The sequence below is a fragment of the Lonchura striata genome, chromosome 11 (assembly GCF_050655825.1).
Source record: "Lonchura striata isolate lonStrDom1 chromosome 11, ASM5065582v1, whole genome shotgun sequence".
NCBI lineage: Eukaryota > Metazoa > Chordata > Aves > Passeriformes > Estrildidae > Lonchura > Lonchura striata.
In genome coordinates this window covers 12,328,856-12,354,617 of record NC_140713.1, presented here as the reverse complement: position 1 = coordinate 12,354,617, position 25,762 = coordinate 12,328,856, and positions in this window count along the sequence as shown.

Genomic DNA, 25,762 nt, shown 5'->3' with positions numbered 1-25,762 from the left:
CAAGAAATAACAGCAGAAGCAGATTTCTGCGACTAGTAAGATTGAGGTAGAACAAAAAAAAGGAAAAATATTTTTAAATAGCTTGTAGAGTCCTTTTATCCTATTTACAGAAGAAACAAGGCAGAATACGTCTGGAAAACTGAGACTTTTAGCCACACAGTTTTTCTTGGGTAGAGATTTCTGGTGAAAACTTTGAAGATACTTTTGCATAAGCCTTGGCAGATGATTAAGAATATAAGATCTGGGATTCAAGACAGTCTCAAGAAAGTCAGCCTTTTAGCCAGTTTCAAATTTTACCTCAATTTGAATTCAAGTTTGCCTTTAGGAAACACTGTCAGGGATTAGATCAGGAAAGTATCACCACAGAAACGTCTGAGTTCTTCCTGAGCGACACACAGCGTATTTCCATTTTCCGTAGCCTTCTCCAGTGAACCTGGGATTCAGCACAAACCAGGACACCCTTGTCACATCCTGGCTCCTGCTGGCTGCTCCCTGGCACCCCAAGCATGGCACCACCACTGCCAGGGCTGTGGCTGCTCCCCTGGGACTGCTCAGGGAACTTTCTGCAGCAATGGGGAGCTCCAGCCCCGCTCAGGCAGGGCAGGGCTTTGGCTCACACAGTCTCAGCCCCTGCTAGAGGAGTGAAGGCAGCTCAGCACACAGCAGAGCAGAGACAAAATGGCAGGGCAGGCAAGGAAAGCAAGAAAGATACATAATGAAAATACCATGTAAAAAATGCATCACATATTTTGGAAATTATAATAATTTGAAATCATGTGGAAATGAAACCCAAGAAGCCGATAAAACAAGCATTAAAAAGAAGACATTTACAGTTTCTGTGTTTTGTTCCTTTTTTGTTGTATCTAATGTCTTTCCTTATAAATTTAACATTCTTGTTCATGCTGACTGTACAAAATGCTGCATTCTGCCAGCCAATCTGTTAAGCTTCTATGAGAGATTAGCAAATTAAAAATGGTGAGGAAACAGGATAAAGAAACAAACTCTTCCCTGGTTTTTGCACTATGTCCTGTATTTGAACACAACAACCATAAAGTAAAGTGTTAAAGGATGAAAATAGATTTTGGAGAAAATCTAATTTGGTAGAGTATCAAGTAATATGAGATGATTTTTCAAAAAGTGAATAATTTTCTTAATTGCCAGTGTGTTTCAGAGCACAAACTGAATTTCCAATGGAAATTTTGTAAGGACTTCAAAGACTGATGAATTCTTTGCTTACTCTTCAGAATATATGAAGTCAAAAAGTAGGCAAAAGAATTCAGCAATTGGCATCAGTGTTAACAACCAGAATCATGACATATTTCCCCCAAGAGATATATGAAAAGTAGCAAGAAAAATGTATTCTCTATAGCACAGTGGAATGACCAAGCATAATTAGCAAAGGACTGTATGGACTTAATTCCATTCAATGTTTAATAAATCTTATCTTTAAAATATTCCTCTGGTAGCTGTGCCCAAAAGAAAGATGCTGCTAGCTGCAATTTTGGAAGTTCTTTTCCTTACATGCTCTTTCTGAAAAGAGTAACCTCTTTGCTGCTGGGGTTTCACTCTGAGGTTGTGATGCTTAGAGAAGGGTTTGTACCAGCACAAGGGTTTGTACAATTGCTAAGGTTGCAGTGTCTGCTGGGACTTTACTGAAGGCTTGTAAATTGTTTAGAGCCCTGTTCTGTGTGAATCCAGATGTGTCTGTGGAAATTCTGGGAAATCATCTGGGTCAGATTAAACCCAAGGGAGTCAGCAGAGTTAAACAGTGCTTTTCCACAGAAACCCCAAACATTTCCTAAACAAGAGAAGGTTATTTTGTTTTACCCAAGGAAATCCAACAGTAATGATAGCTAGGATCACACAAGCACCCATCCACAAGTTTTCAGGGGCAGGGAGAAATCTTATTGGTAGTAGCAAACACACTTTCCAGCTATCTGGAATGCAGATTAATGTTGATTAACTCACGTGTATCAATACCAAACAGAAAATTGTTTCCAGCAGCCAGCTCAAGGGAAGAAAACAGATGACAAAGTGGTAAAGGACAAAGTGAACCTGAGCCATCCTCAACACCACATATGTTGATGTTCCACTGAGAGACCCTCATAAGTTTTTTCTGCACTTTTTTCCTTGTGATATCCTATAAGCTGATCATAGACTATGCCCCCAATTGTAAATGGAGAGCTACATTTTTAGAGCATAGGAAAATTATTTTCAGCCTCTAATATATGGTTTTCTCCTATTGACTTTGTCAAATTATTAGCTTTGTAAAATCTCTCAGATTTCGGAATTAAAATCCATTTGGGAGGAGAAGTAAAACAATTCTGTGTCAGCAGGTAATTTGGATTCTAATTTTACAAACACCTTCTATTGTTTTATCTACCTTTTTTATTTTTTTAATTTCAAACAAAAATGCTCCTTCAGAATTATGAATTTGGGAATCATTTACAATACCTGGGGTAGGTCAAAGCATGTCTACTAGGAATGCCTTGAATGCTTCTTTTTTCCAATTTTTACCTTAAAATATTCACATGAACTCTGAGAAAAAATGGTAGGTCACTTTTTTTTTCTGTAGATTTAACTGTTTCTACAGTTCTGCTACAGGTTTGTACAGCTGCCATTTTTAGGTTTTCTCTTCCCAAAAGGGCAAATTGTATCAACCTTTTGGTTTTAGCTCCACGAGTTTTAGGACTACAAAACCAACGGACCTTTCTGGATTCTTTTGAAACAGGAACAGTTACCAGCATGCTGGAGAGCCAGTGACAAAAGCAGCCAACCTGTTACTATTTGATAGCCAGTGGAGTGACAAAAGCAGCATTTCCAGAACACAAAACTTTCTAACCAGGGATTACTAGGTATCTCCCAATATTAAACTAGATCTGATTAATACAGGAGAGAAAAACACAAGATCAAATCTCTTCATTTTTAGATAAAAGCAGAATGTGTCTGAATGGGAATACAAGATGAAAAAATTGTTTTCCTGGTTGATCAGAATGGAGAAAAGTAACAAAGTCATTGCTAATTATAGTGCAAAACTATTTAGGTAATAGCTTTTCCTAACTAGGTAATAGGAAATTTAATACTAGCAAAATACTCAAAACAGTGACTCAGAAAAGATTTTTCAGGACTGTCAAAATGAGTTGCAATAGGGAGTCATCTTTCTGAGAGAATCCCAGAGAGCCCCAACACTGCACCAGGAATTCAGTCTTTGCCTCTGCACCCTGGTACAAATGTCACTCCTAGAGAAGGCTGTATGGAATTACATGTGAAAAGAAAATACAAATGGCATTTGGGGATAAACTCTGAGAAACCAAAGATGAAGTGATAGGTTTGTAAGACACCCTTTCCCTCCATATACTTTTGTGAACTGTGGGACCCATCCATTGTATAAGTGGAAATTAGATTGTGTTCCTGCGTAATGAGAGCTGTGTTCAGTGGAAAAACCAATGCATCTTTTTGTGAGGAAGCCCCGTGTCAGCCTGATCTTATGTCTCCCCATTTCAATTGAAAAGATGAAGAAACTGTGCCATGGATTAGCCAGGGACAGCTGGCACAGAAGTCTGGGTCTGTGACATGAGGGAAAGGGAAACCTTTTTACTGAATAACAGTTTAGAAGAAAAATCTGCAAGAATCTGTAACCTCACTGAGTTCTATTTCCTGCCTGTCTTCTCTCCCCTTTCATCATTTATATGCCCCTTCAAAGCAAGGCTTACAGGCTCTGTTTGAGTAACGCTTATTATGGCCTGATGAAGTTGCTTTGTAAAGTGAGATAAAAAGGGAGAGAATAGCAGAGGTTACTGAGATGGCTAGATAGGCAATTATTTCTATTCATATGACTAATCTTGCACAGTAAGTAATCTTCAAAAACCACCATTTACCTAAATTATCTGAATCAATTAGCAACATGGATATTTACTTGCACTAATCTAGCAGAAAGCTTGCCCCTGAAAAAAAGCAAGAAAAATAATTCTTCATATACTGTCCTCAGACATACCCAGTATTTACATTATGTAGCCACTCTCCAGGGAAAATCAAATCTTTAGAAGCTATTTCTATAAAACTAGCAGGTTTTAATGTTACTCTTCCCTTGGGTCAGTCCCTGGATTTGCACTGGCTGCTGTAGCTTCAAAGACTAAAGAGCTGACAGAATAATCTTTAACATCATCTTCTTCTACATCTGTATTCATTAAGAAGTTCTACACCTTGCAAATCTCTATTTTCACCCATCTAGAATAGTTAGAGGCAGAGAAATAATCTGATAAAGGGTAATTTTATTTTCTACTAGTATATAAAATTTTATGGGCAGCCTATAATAACACACCTAATAAAATCTACCATAATAAATGACAAGATCATACAACATTATCACTGACCAAAGGCAAGAACCAATAATTTGACCTTCAGTCATTTGGTAAGTCTATTTATCAGCATGGTCATGCTGAGTCCTTCAAGAATGCTTCATTCAGACATGCACTAAGTTCTATCTGTTTTTTCACAAAGACTTTATGGGCCATTAATTTCACATATTTCACAGCTATTTATTTTACTATCTAGAACAAGTCATGAAGAAAGAATTTTATCTGATCCCATGCACTTTGTTCTTGCTACTCTGCACAGCCACCTGCAGGAATACAGAAGCTGAAAGAGGGAATCCAGAACAAAGATATATTTTCAGCAATCTGCTTGACAGGCCTGACAGGCCTAAGAGAGCTGGACAGAGAGAAGCAGAGACAATAATATGTTGTGTTTCTGCACCTTACTGGGAGTCCTGCTTGGCAGAACTTGGCACTGGGGTCACTTTAACAACCCCATGGCTGTTCATGAGCTGCACAAGACTTAGAAATCCCAATACTGCCTCTCTGTTTTTTTTTATTTTTCTAAAGCATTTTGTCAGTGAAATTTTCCAATGTAATGCTGATTCCCTGAAAAGAAGCCTAAATTAGATTTTTTTTTTCCAGTGGGTAAGGCTTATTCAGCTCAATCCTGTAGATTTTGTTATAAATATTACAAAACCCAATATAATCCTTGCAGTACTGAGTTCTAGACTGTTACAGTGATGTAATTTCCTGTCTCAGAATTAATTTATTTTTATTTCTAACATTAGTATTTGTATTTATATATATGTTTTCATTTTGTAGAAGCTTTTGCAGAAAAAATTACAAAAGTTCTTTTTTAAGTCAAGATCTATATTAAGATCTCTTAATACATCTTTTTGTGGTCCTCTCAGTATCAAAATATTTAAGATGCTTATTCATGGTCTGATTTTCCATCCCTATATTTAACTGGAAGAATCAAGATTGCTGCATTAACCCAGCATCATGTGAACTGGCTCATAAAAATGGATGGCATGATCATATCTGGAATTTACACAGGACCCTATTCAATAAAGCATATTCAGCCCTTACTGTAATACCATCCTCCAGAGCTTTAAAGTCTTTCAAGTGGAATAAAGATGTTGCTATAATGACAGTGAATGTAATGAGATTAAATGTAGTTGGGAGTCAAGGTAAATGGCCTTACATCAGAAAGAATGTAGTAACACAGGTCCTTATAATGAAGACAAAGGATATTACCAGCACATTTTTGCTACATTTCTTTGGCAAAGCAAGGCCACAGCAGGACATGCTATGTAATATGAATTCTGTGTTCCTTTCAGTATTTTACATTTAATAAAACCTGCATGCTTTTAGACATAAAGGAATAACTAAAAAGAAGTATCTTCAATAAGCATCGAGATCTCTGTTAGCAATGGTAACATCTCTAATAAAACCTGACAATCTGTTTTATTTAGGAATTAAAAGAATTGAATGCAAGAAATTGCTTTAGAATTGGGATAATTTTTTGCTGTTAAATCAAAATAATCACAGGGGAGAATTCAAGACCCATTCTGAGTCTGTCCAACAAAGGACATGAACACAGGTTTGCCCTAAGCTTGCACATTATTATGCAGACTTTTATTCCAATAGTAAAGCCCAACTGGTTCTGAATTTTACTTTGATTCTATTACTTTTAACATTTCTGAAGGAATTTATTAATAATTTTGTCCTATTTACTTTGACAATCTACCTTTCAATACATGAAATTAAAAGAGATGCTCAGGAGTCTTATTTATCACAGAGGTCAGCAAAGTCACAGACTGTTATCAAGCAACCAGGGATCTTTGAAATAATATTAGCTTTAATGTTAGCAATGTCAGTCTTAAAGTGCTAAGCTACACTGGGAAATAAGCAATAAAATATGACAATACAGGGTTCTGAGAGGTAAGATTATTTCTAGCAATAGCAAATCACATACCAGTGGTTTGACACACCAATACTCATCTATATACATAGGAAACATAAGATAGTAAACAGAAATTTCATGAAAATTTTTGAGTGGTTGTTTTGCTCTAATTATTTGTTTCATCTATTAAAATCAATAGTTGCTAAAGATGAGATTTTTCAAAAAAATTAAATTTATTTAAAAGAGAATTTAATATCAATTTCCCCTGATAAGTTTTAAAAATATAAACCTTGAAATCATAAAAAAGGCCCACATTTCTGAAAACCTCATATTCAGTACAATCCCCAGAAATGTACCAATGGTGGTAAATGAAAATTAGCTCCCTCTGTGCCTGTGAGTAGCTACCTAGCTCTGTAGGTTTTTATATGTGCAATGACCAGGAGATTCACACAATAAAATCCCTGGGGATTGGAGGTGGATTGCTGCAAATCCACCTTAATTAGTTCTGCAATTTATCACATCCTTTCCCATCCACTTGATTAGAAAGCAAGTTTTTGGGTAGACTTCTCTTACTCAGCTGAAATAAAAATGGAAACAGCAGTATCAACATAAGCAAAGTGCACAGTGGAACATGTGCACTGCATGACAGGCATTTATTTGGGAGCTGCTTTCTAAATTAGTAATATGCTAATGTTTACGGTTTTGTCAAAAGACCTTAATTACTACAAAAAAAAAATCATTTTATTGTGAAGGGAAAGCAATAAAAGAAGTTTAGCCTTTACAGATTATGTTCTCCTGGTGCTGCTGTGAGTATGGAGGAGCAGGAGAGGAAAATCTCCCTCAGGTCCTGCACAGGGCAGAGGGAGCGGCAGCCGCTGAACAAACTGCTTAAAGTCCTGATTGCTGGTTAGCAAAGAAAAGAAACCAGCTCCAACCCTTCCACATTCCTGTCTTTTTGATTTCAACTTCTGCAAGGCAGCTTGGAAGGCTTCTGTCTTTTGAAATGTTGCAAGACTCCACATGAATTTGTTCTCCCTGTCCAGAGAACACCCATCGGCCATGACGGACTGCGCTGGAGCCAGAGTGAAAGGAAATTCACCTCAGAAACCACCCAGCACAGCCTGCAATTCACACAGCTTTGCTTGGCCCTGCCTGCTACTGAATTTTTGCTAATCCTAACAAAAGACAAGTTTATTCTGTCTTCTCAGAATTGACATCACTTTCTTAAGGTTAGCAAACTATCGCTGTTTAATTTTCACTAGAGCTGCCTTATTACGGAATTTGTGGTGTCAGACTAAACATGCTTCCTTGCACTGGTTTTCTTGTCTATGAAATGAGACCTCATGGCAACACAGCATGCCTAATGTAACCAAAAGCAAGGCATTTTGAGAGGAAAAGTATAATACAAGTGTTAAAAAACTCAAGAATGTGGACAGAATCATCAGCACCTCATATGTGGCTAAGAAAGTCTAAACAATGTGTTCAAATAATTTATCCAAATATCTTACAAATATTGGCAACACATAAAAACCTCAGCAAAAGCAAGTTTGACTTTATAGCAGCACAGGAGTCCTGAAGGCCCTGTACAGAAATCATTGAATGTGAAATCAACTTGCAAAGCCCAAGTTCTCTATGTTACTTGAGTCTTCACCAAAACATGCCCCTGCAGAGACCCTCCTCTTTTGAAATTTTATTGTGATCAAAGTAAATTGAAAGAAAAGAGATTTAAAAAGCCTAACCTACTTCCAATCCATGTTCAAGTGATGTGAAGTACTACAATGTTATGAAGCCTGAAGAGCATTTTTGCAGCAGTGTTTATATCACCTTCTGTAAAAAATCCTTACTGTTTGCAGTCTTTCATAATAAACTTTATTATCTGAAGCTGTAAATAAGTGTAGGTAAGTGTTAATAATGAAAGAATAGCACAATTTAGGAATTTAAAGATATAGTCAGTGCACTATATATATAGAAGAAGCTCTGTACTTAATATTCAAGTGCCAACAGCAAGGGAGGGAAATTCTGCCTATCTTTAAAATTACAGATGAAAAAAACAGAGTACAATTGTAGCAAAAAAATGTTGTTTCGTGAGAAGTGAGGATCTGAAGGATACACGTCAGATACACTTGCTGGAAAAATCAAACTTTGTAGGAGCTCTTTGGAGGTGAGAACACTTCAGTTCAGAACTAAGTGCAGGATTTCCTCTACAGCTTGCCTTTCTCTCCATATGGCTCTTGTCACTCCTCACAGAAAACGCTTCAGAAATTTAATTTAGTGATATAAACACTGGGAAGGTCAGAAAAGAGGTAGATTCTGGAGTATTCTTATTTGTAATTTTTGGTTGTTTCTCAGAAACCATGGTAATAGTGACTAAATAAAAGTGAAGATTATATTAAAGAGAAGTTGGAAGTTATTTTATTTGTATCACTAGTGTTTGCATCTATGAAGGTTTCAGCAAAGAGAGCCTATTATTGTCTCCTCCAACTGATTAAATGCTTTAAAATCCTGGCATGTTTTCCTATTTTGTAAGTAGGAAACAGAAGTAATATTTTATACCATAAAAAAAAAATAAGATTCAGAGAGCTAAATCTGAGTCTTATTGGGAAAGCAGCATGTGGAATAAAAATTGCCAGTAGTCATCAGTCGTGTTTTATAATGACTTTAGGGAAAAAATTTGAAAAGCAGAGGATAAGAGAGAGAGAAATTCAGTACCTCCTGTGTTGCCTGACGCAAGTCTAGAATGAAGTGACTCATTTGTGTATTTTCTTTCTTTTGAACCTGGTGAGTGTTTGTTCCCATCTCTGTTCTCACAATCATCACTGCTATCTCCACTTTACTGCAAGATGTACATTTAGAAATCTGTAATTTCACTCTTTTTTTTTTTTTTTTTTTCCTGTGATGGTGGTAATTATCATAAAATAAGCAAGAAAATACTAAGAAGTCCCTTTTCTTTCACATACAATGAAGAAAACTTCTTGTAGGGAGATCTCACATTGACCCTGGCAAGGCTTCAGTTAGAAAGCTCAAGGAAGAAACAAGCAGAAGTCTGTTGAGTAAAAGTTTGTGATCATTTTTAAGAATTCAATAATTTTCAGAAATTCTTGTTCAAGTTTGCTTATATATTTCCCCTTACCTTTACATAAACCGAAATTATGAACAGACATGATAAACATTTCCAGAAAAGGGTAACTAATATGGCACGGTGGTGTTCCTTGTGGCAGCAAGACAAGTGTTCAGTAAGATTAATCTACAAAACAGCCTGAGCCTTCTGAAGCTGCTTCTTTCCAGCATATTCTGTATGTCAGAGCAGGTGAGACCCACAAAGTGCTCTGCAGGATAAAGTACTCTCAGGAAACACCTCAGTAAGGGTCAAAGGGATCTTCATAATACTCATGAAAATGAAATGGGGATTTGCAGATCTCACTCTGAACATTACAATTCCTTCAGCTCTGCTGGATTCCATCTAAGGAACAATTTGACTTTGACTTTCCTGTGGGCAAGAAAGTCACTGACATGCTCTTGGAATTGTTTGTGAGAATCATTTTAGACTCACTTATAAATGTGTGCCTGATGGGAACACTTAGGTTTATGATCAGAAGATTCATGCCAAATAAATGGTAAGAACCACACAAGTAAAGCCTTGTCTGCTTTGAAGAACTTATGTAGCTTTAACTTTGGTGTCAGCAATAATACAGAATGAGATGGCAAATCCCACAGGAACCAACACAACCCCTGTGTGCATCTGAATTAGTCAAGTAAAGGTAGGTACAAAGACTCTGAACGGCCCCATAACTTTCTGATAAGTGCCTAGAAATTTTATAGTGCCTCAAAATGGTGAAGGTATTTTATTCTACTCCCAAACAGCTGCTTTTTAAGATGATTTTAATTTTGTTAAGTATTTGTAAATACCAAAATAATTAGAAGTCAACATTTACGAAACACTTCAGTATCTCCTATAACAATGATTTGCTTGTTATAAAGCAAAAAAGTAGGTCCTATTTTCTATTTTTCTCCCTTTGATAGGAAAGGGAACAATACTAAGCCAACAGTAACATTCTGAATATAATCAGGTTTATCCTAGTGAACTCTTAAAACACATAAACACATTTTCAAAAAAGTAAATTTTAGATGTAATTAATCCAGCAGCTACCTGTTCTTTGGGTATTTTATCTCACAATGTGTGCTAGAAGGACCAACTGGTAAAATGACTTGCAGCAATGTATATTTAAGGGTTTTCCTTGTTTGTCTTCATGTCAGAAGATCAGAACCCTTGCTCTTAAAGTAACAGTATTACTTCCAAATTTAGACATTCATTTAGAAATCTTTCTGCTTTGTCTTACAGATTGCAGTTTAATTTTCTACAGATTCATAAATTATTTCTGATTATAGAAAGGTATCAACACTTTCTAAATCTTATTTCAAATGAAACTTTCTGAGGATAATGGTCATGGCCATATTAAAATTTAAGAAATATCAGGTCAGTAAAAGTAAGTTTTGACTAAAGTCAATTATGTTTATGCTTTATGCATGTTTGTGTGCATGACCTTTCTCTCATTCTAGAAACTTCTACTGAATTAGAATGAAATTCTGGCAGCATGGAAATCACACTGGGTTTTGCTATGCATTTTAGTGATGCCATATTTCACTCAGCCTTTTTATAGCTCAGCTCTCATAACAACCATTTATATGCTCTGCTCCAGAAGGTATCTTTGTGTGTTGTGGGCTCTGAATCTGCCCTGCTGTCAGCAGTGCCCCTTCCACATGAGAAGTCTGCTTGTCCTCAAGCCAATAAATTTCTGTTAATGGCAAAATAATATTCAGCCCCAAACTTATTAATCTCCATATCACTTTGGAGCTTCAGAATGAAGCAACAACGATTTCCCAGACAACTCAAGAAATTTCATATTATTTTAATAAAACATTAAAAATTCAACCCCCCTCCCCAAAATCCCCAGAAGTAATGTCCACAAGCCCATCATCCTGACCAATAATTTGATTGATAAAAACATTGCCAATATTTTTTATATAAAAAATATATTTGAATAATATTTTTTCCTGTAATTGTATTATGTTGAATATGCTTTCATAGATGTCTTCTAAATAGTCCCACATTGATTATTCAAGCAGGGTGAAATAAAAAGAGAAAATGGGACACAGGCTGAATTGCAGAATGGGAATTCTAGTTTTTCATCATCTGCAGTTCTTCACAGTTCAGCCTTTGTTGTGTGATTTGTAGACACAGAGTCAATATTGTTGCAGGAGCCATATGCTCCACAGGGAGTGCATGAGGCAACACTGGCTGTGAGGAAGAGAGGTGCTGAGTTACTGCAGTCTGAATAAACTTCCTAGAGAACACCCCCACAAAATCCTGGGGGGGTGGGGAGGCTCTGGCACAGCTGTGGCTGCCCTGGATCCCTGAAGTGCTCAAGGCTGGGCTGGAGGGGCTCTGAGTAACCTGGACAGAGGAAAGTGTCCCTGCCCACAGCAGGGGGATGGAACCAGATCAGCTTTAAGGTCCCTTCCTAGCCAAGCCATTCTGTGGGTCTAAGATAGAGATAGAAAACAGAGAAATTATTTTCCACAGTGAATAAATATCTGGAAAAATGCTTAATTCTACATGAGTTTTGTTACAGGAAACTGAACTAGGGAAATAATATTTTAAAATCTATGATGCATTTTAGAATTGAAAACTTCATTTCAATTTACATTAAGATTCCCTTCAGAAAGCAGGACACAAGCAAGCTATTCTCCACAAGCAGCAATCTATGTTCTGTCAGCAGTACATTCATTTCTCATCTGAATCTTTTCCACAAATTTCCCCAATCAGGAAGATAAGGTGAAGCTCCAGAACAATGTGAATTGAGTCTACCTTGAGCAATACACAGGCACTCCTTGTCTTTGGCACATAAAGCCAGCACCATGGCAAACAAGTCTGCTAACAAGAACATGTTCAAACTAATGGAAGGACAGAAAAGTATGGGGAAGAGTTAAGATACTGTTCAAAAGGAGTGATATTGCAACATTTCCCTCAATAATTAAGATGTATGCCTAATGACTACAGTCATGCTGCATGTATATCCTTAGCATGTACATACATATGATTAAATTTATCCTCAATTATGTGGTGAAATAATTACACAGCGGCATTTATGCATTACAGAAAGCATTAGAACTTAGCCTCATTTTATGCTCAGTGTGCAATTTGAACAACTTTAGCACATTATATGATTTACTTCAAATGGAAGCTGCACAGAGCTTTAAACTCTAGCATATTTTCAGCTGAAAATGTACTTACACTGAACCAAAGTTCATTCCTTTAGGTGACAAAAGAAAACAGAACTATGTAAGAGTATTCCTTTTTCAGGAGTTGATTCCCATGTGTAGCTCACACTAACACTAATCTTTTTATTCAATAAGTATATTTTCCCTTTTCTGAGCTTCAAGATAGTGCAAGGCTGTGCATTCATCACTGCCATGGTTTCATGTGTGTATATTCAGGTAGGTCCAGTATTTCAAACCCAAAGCACACAGTAATATTTAAAGGTTTTTATATTACCTGTTCTGGAGTAAAGAGCAAAGAACATTGCTATTTATTTCACATTCTTTGTGATGGCAAATAAACCAACTCAAGAGACTTCATTTTAAATCAAATAAATGTATAACCTCTTAGGTGTTGGAAACTACACCCTGTAAGGCACCAATTCCTTATATGTCATCAATCAAAGAATGGGTTACAATTAAGGATTAGAAAAATTGCTACCTCTTTCTCTCATGTCTGTTTCTCTCATATTCTGAGTTGTTGAATTAACTAATCCTAATTATTGCTTAGTATACTACTACCTCAAACAAACAAAAACCAAAACCTATTCCAATTTTAGCTGGGAAGTGCCAAAACTCCAGGGTGTGGGAAAGATGTACATAATTATTTTAGCAGAGTTTTTTTGCAGTCACTACAAAACACAAAATCACTCCTCACTATTTCCTTTTTCAAACTAAGCAGAAATCTGGTCTTCTGCAAGGACTATTTCAATATCAAGATTCATTACTGTGTTTGCTGTAAACCCTAGATCATGGCAACCTTTTTTTTATTCTCCCAAAGTTATAAGAAACACTTAACTTCTTTTAGTTAGCTACAGGTGTAACCTACAGACAGAAAAGGAAACCCCAAATTGTGAACATTTGAACAGCTATATTATCACACCTATGCAGGTCTTGGATACAGTGGGTGAAACATCCCTTAATATAAAGTGCTACTATATAATACAAAACTGTTCTATAATAAATATTTCTTGGTGTGCACACAAGTGCATAAAAGGTTTCAACTCTGATAAATAGAGGAGAAAGTATGAGTGTTCTATGCTGCTGAAAGATATTTTATTCAGTTTGGATGATCTCATCTAAGTCAGCAAAAAAGCAGTAAGTATAGGAAAAAAAGCACATAAAATGTCCCTCATTTTGATCCTCTCTCTCATTTCCCATGATTTGCCTGGGAATGACAAGAAAATAATAATCATACAGCTTAAACACATACAGATATTTCTGCCAGAAAGTAGAAATACTTAGTAGTATATAGAGAGATTACACTGTATATACATGCTACATGGTAATCTTTTTTTCAGGAGGAAAGCCACCTGCTATGTGTATAACAATAAGTGAAAAGGAATAACTGCTCCAGATGTAAATCTCAGTTTATACTAATTAATAGTGAGGGCTTCAGCAGCTATAGGTTAACTTTGCAAGCAACATTTCAGAATTTATGGCAAATGACTGAAATATTTACCCCAGCTAACAAGCACTCCTGTGTTCCTAAAGGCAGGTAGCATAAATATGAAGTGCTGTCAAAAAGGGATTTTTTCCTCAGCTCAGCTCAGTATTGATGTTTTGGGTTATTGGCATTTTAAATTTTTTTAAACCTTTTTCTTAGAGCAACCCAGGAGAACAATTTTTTAACATTTTCTTTTTAATAAGCTATACCTTTACAAGCATCTTCTCCATTTCATTGTACAAATTTTCTGCTTAAATAGCACTATCAGAAGGAAAACTGAAACCTCTGAATAACTTTGACAACAATGTATCTTAATGCCTTTTCTCCTTGTTCTTGTGGCACTGATCAATAGACCCAAATGCCATGCATTCATCAAGCTACAGGCTTTGATTGCAAAAGCTGTCTTAGCTCATGCTTATCTCCTGTGTCCTACACGCCTAGAAATGTCACAGGGGAGGAAATCCTAACCCTACATATGTCAGCTTCTGTCAGATGAACAGAGGTCCTGAATGAGGGGTGTTTTGGCATTCTTTTGTCTATCATGAATAACTGGAGCAACAGTCCACTTCAAGGCAAAGAGAAGAAATAAAGACTTCTTGTTCCTTGAACTTTTTTTTCTGTTAATTATGAAATCAGCTGTTGATTTTGCAATCCTAATCTGCAGTCTAATTCAACTGCAGCCTCCTAATGCTGCTTGATAGTCATTGATACCATTATATTTGATACTTATTTATACTATTATATTCTACAAATAAATCTCCCCAGTTCCAGATTTTAGAGAAGCAGAGAGAGGGGAATAAAGGGGGACACATATACACATTTGTTTATCTTGAAAGTTATTTAGAGAGAAATTAAAAACTGTTATTGTGCAAAGCCAAAGAACTGAAAGATGTAAGAGTGCTGCCCCATTGATTTGTCTGTTTATCAAATGGAAAAAAAACCCTCAGAGCTTCTGAAAAGTGGTCATTTTCTCCCCTCAGCCTGAGGATATAGACAAAAATAACAGAGAGGAAAATACGAGCGTAAATTGAGAGATTTCTAGCAGGTTCTCCTCTTCTACCTGATGTTATTTTTCAAGTTATTGCTAGAGCCCAGATCAAACGAGATTCAATTTTTAAAGGCACTGAATATTCTTCCAAATGCCTTATTTTGTTGTGAGAAAGTTAATGACATGTGAGTGTACCTCAACAGTCTCACTGATCTCTGTAGGAAAGTAATTTAACCTCTCTTTCTCTCCTCTCTGTCAAAATAAGCAAGAACATGCATTCGTGGGATTCCTAAGAGATAGAAAAATTATAATTTTATTTATCAAAATCTACCATTTTGATTCATATTCTTCTAAATAACATTATCCGTCATGAATAATTTAAAAGCTCATATGCATTAGAGAGGATATAAACTGAAGCAGAAGCACAGAGAAAATGAACATGTTAAGCCTATTCTAGGATATCCTTAAAGAGCTAGCTGAGAGTGCTATCAAAGGTAACAAATGTTACATGGTTTAAGAATTAGGGCAAAACAAATTGAGAGCAGCATATTACATCTGTTTCAGCTGGCAAGAAAACATTTTGCTGCTTTCAGAACATGTTTTATGTGATGCAAAAACCCTGTCAAGTGTCCCGAGGGGGGGTTACAGTTTTGCTTCAAACTGTTGCCAATGAATAAATAAGGACAAAAGTCCTTTACCATTTGTGCAGCAGTGAACACACTGTCAGCACTGAGTTGGCAGCAAACAGGACACTTCTCCCACTGTTACAAGACACAAGTTCAATCAAGTTATTTACAAAAATGTTGGAAGGATTCTCCCAAACCTGAAAATATTTATTAAACAACGTGAGCAGTTCAGAGAAGTCACTCATCAGGCCCCGTGTGTCTGCATTAATAACCTTCAGTGGGAGATCTTGCCCCTTGGACAAAAAAAGAGCTTGTCCTCAGCCCCACCAGGTGAACTGTGATGTCCTGCCATTTTTCAGGCTTGATTCTTAAACAACAAACCTCCTCCTGTGTGTGTTTCATGCTTTTCTGTCTTACCATGTAGTTGTCCTAATAACATTCAGAGCAGGCTTGAGCACCAGGCATCATCCTGCACTTACACTGCAGTTCCTGCATCCTGCTCCACTTCCCTCCCCTGCCCATTCTGTTTTGCAGCTTGTCTGTGATTTGCATGTGTTTATTCATTGCATCTTCATTTGAACTTTTGACTGATAAGAACATTGGATTAGAATTTAACAGAGATTTTTTTTTTTATTAATTTGCTTTAATTTAACATGTATGCAAATTATTCAGAAAAAGGAATATTCTCCAAAATTATGTTATACTATTTGAAAAAGAATTATAATCAATTTTCTTTCAAGAATATTAGTTATTGAAAAGCTGTCTACTTTGAAGATAGAAGAACTATTTATCTCTGTTGCTTCCTGGTAAAGATGAATTAATTTAGTTGTTTAGAAAAAGCTTTTCACATGTATGGGGAGTGTACTCAACTGTTTGTTGTTTTTTATTTTGATGATACAAAATAAGCTAATTTTTTCTCCTGCATTTTGATGTCTAATTTTATTTCAGGGCCAATTTATTTGAAAGCAATGAAATCAATTACACAAGTGTTTTCAATGAAATGAATGTATAAGGCTTTTTTCAACATAGTAGATTAATCTTTTTTGATAATCTCAATGTTCTTTAATTAAGTAAGAGATAATTGTACTTGCAATTTCTTATTAAATTAGCCTTTGAGCTAATATTTTTTCAGTTTTGAATATTTCAGATGTAAAAAGGGATAGAACTTTCTTGGGAGTTTCTTTAAGCAAGAGTAAAATATCTTTATTTGTGTGAGAAACATCTCAATTAACATAAATACAGTTTTCACCAAAGGTTCTCAAATACTCAAAGAAAACTAAACTTTATGCTTTTTTTAACAAAGAATAATGATGTAATTGCTGGGGAAAAATCTTCCTACACCCTTGAGGGCTGAGGGGTCTAAAGGTGGCCAAGACCCACAAAAAGAAGAGCAAGTCACATGGTGGGAGAGCTGGCCCAGAGGGGCTGTTCCTGTCCCTGGGAATTCTGGGGACACCTGTGGGTAAAGCCCTGGAGACCTGCTCTGTCAGGGTTAACACTGCTTTGAGGAGGAGGCTGAACTAGAGATCACCAGGGGTGTCTTCCAATTGGAAATATTTTCAATAGAAACTCTTCACTTTTATTATTTTCCCTTACATTTTAATGGTATTTCCCACAGAAGACTCATCTACAAGGTAAACAAAAAGGTGTCTTTAAGGCTCTGTCAGATCTCACCCTTTTCCTCTGGTGAGTCAAAGGCAGTTTTGCCTCTGTCACAGGACAGATGTGCAGGGGCAGGGTTTGGTCTGTGGCTGCAGATACCTGTGAGCCCAGGCTGGGCTTTCTTCCCATTATTGTTGCAGTTCTCTTAACACCAGTTTATAACCTTACCATCACTAGTCTATAGTCAGTGCCTTCCAAGGAATTTTTAAAACTGAAAAAAGTTGAAAACCATTGGTCCAGAGAATTTCAGAGAGAAAATAGCTTTCTTAGTGAGTAGAGCTTTATAAGCAATCTCTTTTTAAAGTAAAATTCCAGCTGTCTCTGAAGACAGGAATTGAAGACACTGATCTTTCCACAAATAAGTCATATGGTGTTCTGCAGAAGGCCACTTTCCAGAATAAGTCAAGTTTATCAGTGCACTTTCTTGACAACCTTGCCTTGGAGAGAACAAGAGAATTTCCATTGCAGTGAGACAACAAATATGTTATTTAACTTTTCAAATTAAGATCTTCATTCTGCAAACAGAATCACAATTTCCAACAAGAAGTCTTAAGTGACAGGGTATACAGAAATGTTCATATAGGATTCTGATTGAACAAACCAGAGATTTACGCTAGTTTGAATAATTTTATTCCATTACTGGCTAGATACTGAGATCGCTTCTGAATTTTGGTCAATAAAAATATCAAAGGTCATTTGTAGCAGATTCTCTGTGCTTGGCAAGCTCTTTTCTCCCCTGGGAGCTAAACCATTATTTTATAGATTCATAACAGGGCTGGAAGGGACCTCAAGAGGTCATTTCATCCATCCTCTGTTCCAAGGCAAGATCAAACATATTAATCTTGACAGATATTTGTCTAGACTGTCTTTTTAAAAACTTCCAATTGCAAGGATTCCAAAATCTCTCCAGGCAATCTATTCCAATGCATTGCTACCATTACCTTTAAATTTTTTTTCCTAATAACTGATCTTAATTTTCCTTATTGCAAGTTAAATCCAAAACTGGTTGTTCAGTTTTCATTGACAATTAACTTATATTGTTTCCTTCCTCTTACAGATCTTTTAAAAATGCAAACTTCTACCCAGCCATTTGCTCCCATCTTGTCATCCTGCCTAAACACAGCACCTTGAATATATAAAATTTGTACTATGTCCAAATTTTTTTCCAAATATTGTTTGCCAATTTTGGTAATTTCTATGGCTGTTGACTGTAGAGATTCTCCAGAGAGCATCTGCTCACTGGCTTAATCCCCTGCACATACCAAGGAAGGTTGAAAAAAGATGTCTCCAGCCTCCTCAGAAGGTTGTCCTTAAATTCTCCTAGAAATTTTCTTTCTTCCCTTTATTTAATAAGCTGGTAATATTTGATGACTGTGATATGTTTCTTACCTGATTAGCTGCACAGCAGCTACCCAGAAAGTTATTAGTTCCTTGCTGACATGGGCTTATTACCCTTCTAAGCTAATGGCAATGAATCCAGGATTTACTCCTAAAACATCATAAATAACATCCCTGAGGTAAATTTCTGATGCAAAATTATCTTTTCTGTTCCTTCCATGAATATACATACCCAGGACAAAAGAGGATACAGGTAATCAATCACATTTAAAGTCCTCAATTGTGTAAATCAATACAGTGGTTTCAGAGATGCATGAGAAGAGTTAAACAGTGATAGAAAGCTGGAAAGAGTTGGTTTGGGTTTATTCTTTGTTTTTAGAAAGTTTTATAATTAGTGTTGGGGCATACTGGGCACTGAATTCATTTCCTAGTATCACACATAAAAGCAAGCTGAATTCCTCTCAGTGCAAAACCAACCTCAAGCTACCTTGACAACAAGATAACAATAACCCTGTAATTTCAATTGTTCACTCTTTTTTTATGGGTTCTGTATCTCAGTGAAGTCTCATCTTCCCAGCCCAGTGCCATAGGCTAATAATCTGTAACAAAACTCACCCTCAAAAAATGTCAGATATAATGAAAAACACAACTTCACAGATGAGAAAGTTGGCCCTAGCTAAATCCTAAGGGCCCTAGCTCTCAGATTCTTTAGGTTCTACTGTTTCATCCTCTAACCCTGAATTAGAAGGCTGTGTGAAATTGAACTATTCCTACTTCTTTCTACCGAATCACTCATTCCTCATCAAAGAAAAACTGACTCCCAAAGACTGAAAATTCCATTGCCAGTTGAGAAAAAAATTACCCCAGCAGTTGAACCCAAAACTTGACCACCCACTCTCATGATGTGCCAAGTGATATTTTTATTAACGAAGACACAGTTCTTCAATTGCCATTTATAGAATTTGAGTGATTATCATTCAAAAATGATAAAGTATCTCCTCCCACTTAGGTAGGAATTGGAATATTTGGATTTCTGAATAAGCATTGAACCTTAACTCTAATGGCCTTTGATACACTACAAAAGTTGAAAAGTTTCATATTGATTTTATTGATTTGTGTTAAAACAATTATTTTCTGTCAGCAATCTAAAAAAAAATTTATCCCAAACCACTTATTTGCTCTTGGCTCTTTCCCTGTCTAATCTAAACACTGAAAATGTCAAGTTTTCTCACTAATTAAACATGTCTGTCTTAGACTCCATTTGTATCTTTCATCATAATGGTGCAGAGTTCCAGGGAGACATTATATATTCATGTTTTCAAATACAAGATGTAAAAAAATACAAATATAAATTTAATGCAGCAATCTCTTAATGAGCAAAGCAATTATGACATGGCAGAAATGAAGGAATTAGCCTTCTAAAAAGTTCTCAGTATTTATGGGCCCAGGGCTTCGGAGTCTGGTTAAGACAAGTTTTTATGCAGATCCTCCATAAAGAAGTAGAAGGAAATACGAGTTATTAGTGGAAGTCAAGTAAAATGTGCCTAAAAAGAGAGGATGGAATCACAATTAAATTTATAAGATAAATGATAAAGTACTCAATTTTTAAGACTGGGACTGAAATCTTGTACAAAAAGATTCTTGATATTTCAGTTCTACTGTCAAAAAAACACCCAACAAATCAACAAAAATATTACAACAACAACAACAAATCCTAAAAATTCAAAACTTTAACAACAGAGGGTTTTGTAAAGTCCAGGTTTAAAAATGGCTGGAGCTTCTTGGTGCTTGTGTAATATCTTCTAGATTATAGCAGTTGACAAATTCATAGCATAAAATCCCATTTTGCTTCTTTTTGTCATCTTCTTTGAGGTCTCTGTGTTGCCAGTGATTATTATGATTAGTAAACTGAATTTAACAAAAATAATAGCTCATGGAAAACATATTGTTAGTATTTTTCATCAAATAAGGAATAACCTTTGAAAGGAGTAGAGTGTATTTCAGAAGGAAAGGAACTGTAATCATGGAATAAATTCAATCGGTCATCAAATGTGCAGTATGAGCTACTGGGAGAATTGGAGAAGAAACACAAGAAATTTAAAAATTCTATCAAGCAAATAGGATCAGAACAAAGCATGGAGAGTCATCCTTGCTCCTGCATTGTGGGACAGTGGCTCTGCAGTGCCAGCTGGAGGCTCAGCCAGGCTGTCCTGGCACTTGCACTGCTCTGTTCTGCAAGGTCTCCATTGCGAGGTGCAGCACAAGGAAAAGGCCACCGGCGAGTCGGGGCTGTCAGAGCAGGGAGGGCTCCCGAGCACACCCTGGGCAGATGTGAACCTACACAACAAGGTAAAAGCTGAGCACAGGGAGCTGCTCTGCACCTCCCAGGACGTGGCTCCTGGACAAGACCTGAGATCAGACACTTTCCTCCCCTCACCTGGAAGCAGCCCTGCCACCAGCCCTGCCACCAGCCCTGCCTGTTCCCTCCTGCACGGTCCCACACAGCCCCACCACACAGAGCTTCAGCTGGGGAGTGTATGTTCAGCTGATCCCAGAGCTCAAAATGCAGCCTTTGGAAAATCTAAAAAAAACAAGCGTTTGCTGGCCAAACATGCTGTGGAAAACTCAGCATTTTGAGCAAAAACATAGCACATAACTTTAAGAAACAGATTTGGGGAAGCTACCAGACAGACAGCTACTGCCATCTGGGGTGGCTGTGGCCTTCTCTAGGGCACCATCTCAGCACTGAAAGAGTGCCCCAAAACTTAGTGCAGCACTGAAGAGCTGGCACGCAACAAACTGCTGGGGGTCACTGCTTTTAACCTCTCAGACTTCCCTGTAAGAGAGTCCTTAAGAGAAACTCATGCATGCAGGAGCAGACTCACAGCACTCAGAGCAGAGCTGCACCTCTGACACCTTTACCTTCCACTCCCATTTCCCAGTGAGTCCCAAGGAAACAGGGGACTGCAGTGGGTTGGGAAGATCAAGTGCTTGATGAAATTAAAATGTTGCGGACTTAGCAGGCAATATGTGGGTACAAAGAAGGGTACAGAGTTGTACAGTTGTGGGAAAAAAAAGAGGGAAAATATGAAGTGAGATTTAGGGCAAGAAATGAGATTAAAGTGGAGTTTGGGCAGGGGTAACAAAGGACTTAAAGGAGAAATTACTCAAGCACTATTGAAAGAGAAGTAACTATGTTATAGTTGGATTATTAATATTACGGAAAACTAAATCATTCTGAGAATTTTAATCTTTAAATATTTTCCAAACCACCACTCATCTATTAGAGAAATCACTCAAGCATTGCTCCTGAAAATCCACTAATGGCTTCTGATTGTGATAATTAAACTACTAAAATAGTTAACCTCTTTTTATGGTATTAGTTTCATCTTCAAGACCTTCTTTATATATTAATAACTAACCTTTCTCACCACAATAAGTATCTCTAAGAGCAGCAAGGGAGTCACTCAAATGCTCAATTATAAATACCATTTATGACGTCTTCATGCCTTACCCTCTCTCTTGACTGTTTTCTTTTAAATCCTTGCCAGCTTTTAACAAGCTGACCTGCAACACTACAGAGATTGTTGGGTAGTTCCTACGCTCCTCCAGCCACCTTGCCTTTGCACTATGTCAGTCTCATCCAACTGGAAGATCACTGTCCAGTTTTCTTCCCTGTACCCTTATCAATATTAAGTTCTTTTAGCATAAAATTCACTTGTGAAATATGCATTTTTGACCCTTTCATGGGGAGATGTTACTTCAGCTTTTCATGGATATTGTTTATTTCCCTTGCACAATCAATGTTATTCAACAATGTTCTATTTTCTTCAAATTTTTTTTACTCACATCAATAACATGATTTTCTTCTCTCAGGATTTCTCTGGTTTCTGATTTAATAACCTTAGTTAGTGGTGTAAAATCTCCCATCAATAAGATTCTTTCCCAGACATCTCTCCTGAGTGACTACTCTCTCTGGTGCCATCTTCTATTCTGATTTGCTCTCTTGATTTTGTATGACCACTTCCAAATTTTTTTATTTAACGTTTTCTTTGGGCTCCATTTCTGTCCTCACTAATCATAAACACTTTGCCTGAGAACCATTTTCTTTTGTGATCCACTCCTTCAGCACAAACATTCTCAGCTATGCCCATGAGGGTTACATCAGTAACTTCTCACTTAACACTAATCTCTTGCCCTCCTTCAGATTCAGCAGAGTTTGAAAATGACTATTGACATCAGCTGCCTCTGTTCCAGCAGGAACTCAGTGAAATTTCAGTGGAGCCAGGACTCTAACTTCTTAACTTTTAATTAAAATGTAGATACATACGTTCAGCTCTCTGTACCACAGATTCCTCCAGGATAAATTCTCCAGCTCTAGATGAAAACTCTCAGTCTTTTCACTAACACAGAGTTATCTAATTTCTTGAGTGGTACTTTGATAATCTCTGAACAGCCTCTTTACAAAGAAGGAACAGTGTTTTTGAATTGACATGCTACAGCTACAGCATATTTTATTGCTACAATAAACCTGTAGCTATTAAAGAAATTAAACAACGAGCATGATGTGCTTGAGCTTTTAGCAAGTGCATGTGGGTTAGTTATTTTATGATATTTGACTCAGCTACTTCTGGTGAACTGACCAGAGAGAATACCCATATTGCTAAGGAGAGCATTTTCAGTAGACTCAGAAGAGAAAACAGACACACATTGAACTTCCCTTTTCTATTCCCAGGGTCACTAACCTAGTTTAAAGTGATGTGACATCACTAGAGAAAAGATAAACCCTACCTGAACAGAAATTTTCCCATTTATTACAACTCAGCCAGAGCCAATCCTGCAGGCATATGTGCCTAGGTGCATCTGTATTTCTTTATCCATGTGAGGAATGCAAAAAGCAGTAGGAATGTGGAAAAACTGTCTCACTGAGTATTTCCATAACTGTGATTACAGCCAGTAAGATCCTGTGTTCTTTTTTGAAGGATAATGAGTAAAGCTGTCCAAAAAACAAAGTGAGGATAAATGGTCCAACTGGTGAAGTGTCCAACTTCTTGTCAATTTTCAATGATCATCCGTGATTTATATCCATTTACACAGAATCAGGAGAGTTTTTTAAGAAAGTAACAACAAATTAAACAGCACATAAGGAAATGTTACCCAAGACCTGGGACACCAAAAGAATAGAGGCGGAAAATCAGAAAATGATTACCAAAAATTTAGGAAACACTTCCATCCTAAAATTTATTTTTAATAGAATTCTTTATGATCATATTTTATTCTAACTGATAGAGTGATGTTTTAATTGACCTTCTGCATATTTGTCTTTCCTCTCCCTAATTATTTATGATGACTGGGCATGTAGGGACTATAAATGATGAATCAAATTTTCCCATAATTACTTTTGAATTTTTTACTATCCACAATATACAAAAGCCAAGGTCACAGAAGTTGCCACTTATTGGTGATTATAATAAGCCTACCTTTTTCATATCCTAAAATCTGAATCTAAACATGGAAAAATGCCAAGTATTTAGAGAAATGAAAGGCCATAAACAAATTTCTGGATGCCAGGCTTTGCTTTGGGAGAGGAAAAAAATGGAAAAAAACCTACCTCTAAGGGACTATGAACATCTTACAAAAACTGTCTGCCTCATTTAAACCTTCTTGCATGTTTATTAGGATGTCTGCTCACATGCTCTGAACTTTAGTGTGCTGATGACCTTACTTACAGAAGCAGCCTAAACTTCTGCTCCATTTCTGCTTGCACTGATAAAGGAAGAACTTTCTGCGCTCAGAATTACAAGCTTTGAAGATAGTAAGGTAATTCAGAAAGAAATGTAATATTCCAATGATAGTTTGGACATAGGAAAAAGTCACTACAGCAACAAAAGAAACAAGGGTAAAACTGTTGAATACATAAAATGTCAACTATTACAAAGATGTTACATCCACCCGTAAGGGCTTAGAAACTACAGCTATAAAAATTGGCAAACTTCTATTTACACAGGGTAAACGGGCAAATTTAATGGACTGAATTATGCCCACTAATTTATTTAATTAATTTCATTTTATAGCTTTGTGAAGATTGTAATAGAAGATTTAAGATGTGACATGAGCTTAATATATCTGGTATTTAGCAACTGTGCATAACAGTAGATTCATTTCACAAGGCTTAAAAGACTATAACAAAGTTGGTCTGCATTTGGACACACACATACAGTTTTTTTATAATTCTTCTCAAACAAAGCAGATTTTAAAAGAATTCTCTATCACAGTAACATGCTAGAAAGCATTTAGTAGGTTTTAGTGAATATTCTAATTTTTAAAAAAACCTTTTCATTAAGTAGTGAGGACAAAGCCACTATTACATTAATTTTCTCATCTTTGATGCGATAGGAAATGACATTAGAGTCAGAAGTGGAAAATTAGATGTAAAAAAAATTCCATTAACAAATTGGCAGGATTGATTTATCCTTCAAATCTATTTTATTACATTATAAATATATTTGAAGTTCCATACCCATAATGTGAAATACTTTACTGTAATGACATTGGGAAGAGAAAGTTTCTTAATAAAACATGGCCATAATAGGGTTTGTAATCCTTTTCTAACCTTTCCCTTAGACATGTTCCTTTTGGATTTTTCCAGAGGATTTCCTTTACACAAATATTCTGTCATGAATCTAAAGTCCCAGGGATCTTATTGCAGAGTTTTGAATAATAAAAACCCATGTAAGACTTGAGTAAGATGAAGCTCTATTATTTGGAAATAAACCCTTTTTACGCTGATGTTTACACAGTACTAAGGCACCGTAAAGCTCCAACTAAAGTGCAAGCAGCTGTGATATATGTGCCCCATTTATAGTATATGCAGATCATTTGTCAGCTACACTAGCAAATCTAATTAGGTGTTGTATTTTGTATTAATGTAAAGAAATACATTTTTGCTGTACATTTTTTCCCCAAGGAAGTGTAAGAATACTGTTTGTGTTACCCACATTAAAAACAGTTATACAATAAGTACCTATGATAATTTTAATAAAAAATTCCTAAAGATTTATTATTCAAAAGCAATGGAAGGAAGTTCTTGGATTGGATTATCAAGAAGTTACCATAAAAAAATTACAAACAATTAAACTATCAAGGGAAAGGTTACAAATTATT